Raw genomic sequence first — 5389 nt, 5'->3', positions numbered from 1 at the left:
GGAGAAGAGTGCTGAAGGTGCCATGGACTGCTAAGAGAACAAACAGATTCATCCTAGAGAGGGTTAAACCGAGCTGCTCCTTGGAGGTAAGGATTCTGAGGCTTCATGTGACATACTTTGGTCATGTTGTAAGGAGAGACCGGTCCTTGCAGAAGGACATAATGCTTGGGAGGGTGGAGGGCAGGCTCAGGGGGGGGAAGGCCGTCTGGAAGATGGATTGATTCGGTGACTGGCGCAATCAGGATGAGTGTGTTGGAAGCAATGAGATTGACACAAGACAGAGCAGAGTTTAGAGCTGTTGTACATAGGGTCGCTATGAGTCCAAGCAACTCAACGGCACATAACAACAACAATGACAGCAACAACAACAACAGTCCATGGTACTCAATATTCTGCTGCAATAACAATAATGTAATTGAGGCAATTCTTAAGTTTTCCTTTTTCCATTGTTCAGTTTCAATATGAATGTGAGGCAGTTAGTTAAATAGGCCATGGTCTGAATCAGATGCACCTTAGTCCTCAAAGCGACCTATTTACTTTTCAACACTTTGAAGAAGTTTGTTGCAAATCCACGTACTCCTCTAATTAGCTATGAAACCTCAGATGCGCTTCTATATCATGTAAGTCTGAATCGCACAATCCTAACTGGAGGAAGGAATTACACCCATCCTGTAGCGTTGTTGCATTAAAAGCATTAGACAGTGCCTACTTCACATAAAGCAGTCAATAACTGTAAGCTACTATTATTATTCACAGAAAAAATACTTTAAAATGAGAACGGACACTACAGAGTGGTAGAGTGGAAAGAACGCTAAAATGGTAGTGTGATAGCTAATGGTTTAAAGAAGTAAATGGAATGTGGCAAATGGGTGTGTAGAAATTAAGTACTCTAGAAATGCACAAAGAGAAAATTCATTTCGTCGCTGGAGTGTGTAGGAATAGTTTCTTTGAGGAGCCTACAAAAAAATGTGAAAGTTTATAGGTAGAGTGAATATGCATTAGGAGTAGGTATCTTTCCAAGGAAGAATACATGATTTCACACAGACTGACCTTTGGATCATCTGTCAAAGTCTGTTTTGCCAAGATAGGCAATGTGCAGATACAGAGCCAGGCAGATGTTGCATTGGAAAACAGCTTAGAACCAGAGGACTAGAAGACATATTTCAAATAATAACAGAAGCTCAGCTTGAGGAGTGGGTTGCACATCCACTTATAGCTGGATCACTTCAGATGGAAGACTATGGTTTCTTAAACAAGCATACTCAAGAAAATAAGAGGCATCATCTTCCAAAGACACATATCCTTCTAAGAGTAGCAACTGGTCTCTGACTCACAGCCTGTGTGATTCTACAACCAATAATGAAGACCAGGACTAATAGTTTCTTCCAGGTAAACTTGGAATTGAAAAAAGTGACCACAATCTAGAAATACCCCCTCCCTCCCACTCCCCATGTGGAATGAAGGCTAGCAGTAGGCTAATGAGATAATAGCATAGCAATGAAGCACTATTTCTCTTTTGACCTCTGTAGTGTTGGCGTTTGTTAACTCTAAGTAGTTCTGAGAGTAAAAACAAGATTATTATTCTGTGTTCAATGTCATGAACGCATTTTTGAAAGACAGGAGTGGTTTTACAACTGTGTACATTAGAGAAAGAGAGGATGACCCTGGAGAGCAGGAGGTTTAGCATCACTTTAAAAACAACAATTTGAAAGTAATTGTTTTAAGTGTAGTAAACTTGCCCCTGTTTTTCATTCTATATTATTTAATAGCTACCTTTTATCTTGAACATTTACCAAAAGTCAAACACTCTATCAGGCATTTAAAAACTTTAAAAATAAAACACAGATACAGAAAACCACACAAAATTATTGCAAGGTAAATGTCATTTAAACATCACTTATATCAAAAGATGAAACTTTGTTAGAGACTCAGAAGTATCTCCCTGTCATTTTCTTTGGCCATGATTTGGGTTTTTATGTTAATTTTTTTCCTTGCATTTCTTTGTGATTTATCACTTAAATGTATATCACAAGCCCTATAATTTAGTTATGTCTAGTTTTCCAAACTGATAATGCCTTTTTTTGTTATGTTGTGGTGTTGTGTGCCACCAGATTGGGATAGACTCATAGCTGACCCTCTAGAAGATTTTCAGAGGCAGCAAATTGTATGGGAGGAGATTGTCCATCCTGCGCAGCAGCTGGTAGATTCACCTGCTTGTCTTTGAGATTGCAGCACAATGTCTTACCTACCATTAGGCTTCCAGACTTCTTGAAACATGTTTTTTAGGTCCAATTTCATCAATATGTTCCATTTCCTTCCCTTTCTCTCCTCCCCTCCTCAAAATTTATCAGTTGAAGAAGCATTCTGTCTTACTGAGTTTTCTTCAGGGTATATTGTCTTGAGTATTCATGCTATAGTTTACGATTCTCTTCTCTGTATTTCCAGCCCATAGGCTTTTGTTGGTTGGTACAGTCAAGTCTCAACTGACCCATAGCTGATCCTCCAGTAGGCTTTCAGTAGCAGTCAATCGCAAGGGAGGAGACTGCCATCTTTCTCCCGAGGAGCAGCTGGTGGATTCAAACTATGTGGCTTTGGGATTGCAGCCCAGGTTCTTGACACCAGAGCTCCCTCAACCCATATAGGCTTTTGATCAGACTCTGGTTTTAATGCCTTTGACAAAACTTTGGTGGTGCTGTGTCCTTTCATTTTCTTATCAGGAAGGGAGCTCTGGTTGTTTATTGCTGTTGTTGTGTACCATTGAGGCACAGTTGACCCATAGTAGCTGATTCTCCATCATATTTTCAGAGGCAGTTAATAGTATGAGAGGAGATTGTCCATCTTCCTCCCTCATAGCCACAGGTGGATTTGAACTGTTTGCCTTCAGGATTATAGTGCAGCATCTTACCACTAGGCCACCAAAGCTCCCTGTGGTTGTTGTGCACAGTGGAGTAGAAACTGACCAATAACTGACTTTCCAGCCAGTTTTCAGAGGCAGTAAATCACACAGAAGGAGATCGCTCATCTTTCTCTTGTGGCACACATGGTGGATTCCAGTGGTAAGGAGCTGGGCCTACTGATGAAGACTTGTGCTGCCAATGCAAAGGTATACTGTTCAAATCCACAAACTGCCCCATAGGAGAAAGATGGACAGCCTCCTCTTGTACAATTTACTCCCTCTGGAAAACCACTGGAGGGTCAGCTAAGCACCAGTTCTGACTCAACAGTACACAACATCAACAATCTAATAAGGATTTTTTAAAAGGTAATATTCTACATCTATTCATAGTTTTTATATTCCCTGCACATATCAAAAACATTTGCTAACAGAGTGAAAAGACATGGGAAAAGATATTCTTGTTATTGTTGTTAATTGTCTTCAAGCTGAGCACAACTCATAATGACCCTATGAACAAAAGGCCTCAAGCCCCTCTACAAACTATAGACATTTATCAAAGTTCATAGAGTTTCTGGAGGCATGTTACTTAGGAAGCAGATGCATAGGTGATAAGAGAGATATAAATTAAAACCACAATGAGATATCATCTCACTGCAGTAGCAGTAGTAAATTTTAACAGGACAACAAATAACAGATGTTGGAAAGGCTGTGGAGAGGTAGAAACTCTCATACACTGATGTCGGGATTATAAAATGGTACAATCACTCTAGAAGATAGTGCAGTGGTTCCTCAAAAAGCTGATCCTAGAAATTCCTTATGACCCAGCTATTCCACTGCTTGAAATAAACCCCAAGAAAATTAGAACTGAATCACAAATAAAGATCTGTACTCCAATGTTCATAGTAACATTATTCACCATCACAAGAACATGTAAACAGCCCAAATGTCCAACCATGATGAATGGATTGAGAAACTGTTGTACATTCATATGATGGAATACTACTCACCACTCAGGAGCAACAATTATGAAAATTACCAGGAAATTAAAAGACATATTGCAATGGCAATGTCTGATGTTAGGACCTCTCCAAAGTACTGAAGAGCAATGGCGTCATTCTGGAGACTAATAAGGTGTGCCTGATACAGGCTTTTGCAATCACTTGGTCTTTGCAATCACTTGCTATGCATGAGAGCTGGACAACTACTAGGGAGGATAGAAAGAGAATTGATGCCTTTGAGCTGTGGTGCTGGAGAAGAGTATTGAATGTACCATGGATTGCTAAGAAAATGAACCAGTTTACTCTAGAGAGGGCTAAACCAGGCTGCTCTTTGAAAGCAAGGATTCTGAGGCTTCGTCTGGCGTAATTTGGACATGTTGTAAGAAGGAACTGGTCCTCGGAGAGGGACATCATGCTTGGTAGGGTTGAGGGACAGCGCAGGAGGGGAAGACGCTCTATGAGATGGATTGATTCAGTGACTGGGGTAATCGGGGTGAGTGTGTCAGAGACAGTGAGATTAGCACAGGACAGAGCAGAGTTTAGGGCTATTGTACCTAGGGCCTCTGTGAGTTGCAAGTGACTCAACGGCACGTAACAACAATAACAATCAGGTAACTTGAGAGACTGGAGAGCATTAAGAAAAGTTAACTCAATATCATAAGGACAATTATTATGTAATACCATTATTGTAGAAACAAAAAGGTAAAATATGTATGAGAATCAGAGGGCAGGGAGGATGGAAGCAGACGGATGAGGACGGGTAGAATGGAAATAATAGGGTCATACAATTTGGTGGGCAGAGAGAGGGAATGTAAAATAAATGGGAACTATCTGACAGGGATCTGGAAAGACTGCATAATAGTGGGCAAAGTTCAATGCTGATTAATTTTATAAAACATTATTAATAGCAATGATTGTATGAAACCCAATGTAAATGAAGGATCATGTGAAACAAAATGTACATAAACTTTGTAAGCAAACCAATATAAAACAAGATTTTTTAAAAAGTGATACAGTTTAAAACACTGATACACATATGCTATAAACTGCTAATTTAAATTCATCTGTTAATTTTTATTTCAATTACTAGAAAATTATAGATGTTGTGAGGATGATGTAGGATTGGGCAAGATTCAGGTTTATTGGTCAAAAAGACACTATGAATGCCTAATAACACAGCTAACTAATTTTGAATTACTTTCATTGCTTAAATTATACTTTAATTGAACTAGGATTCTCTAGTCATTTTGGTTTTCTGAAGTTCATCTCTGATGGCATAGTCCTGCTAATCCAAAGACCATACTTCTCTGACAGTTTAAATTCACAAGCGGCTCTGGGTGATAAAGGTGGGCAATCTCCACTGGAGTGATTTGCAGTCTCAGAAACCCAATGAGTTTAAGTTTGAGAGCAGGAGTTAGAAAGAAATCACAAGAAATCACAGTCATTATTCATTGCCGTTTTTCTTTTTTTATTATTATTAAATTTTATTAGTTTT

Source organism: Elephantulus edwardii, unplaced genomic scaffold (genome assembly GCF_000299155.1).
Source record: "Elephantulus edwardii isolate Elephantulus edwardi_28Jun2011 unplaced genomic scaffold, EleEdw1.0 scaffold00160, whole genome shotgun sequence".
In the NCBI taxonomy this organism is placed as follows: Eukaryota; Metazoa; Chordata; class Mammalia; order Macroscelidea; family Macroscelididae; genus Elephantulus; species Elephantulus edwardii.
This window is presented reverse-complemented; position numbering follows the sequence as displayed.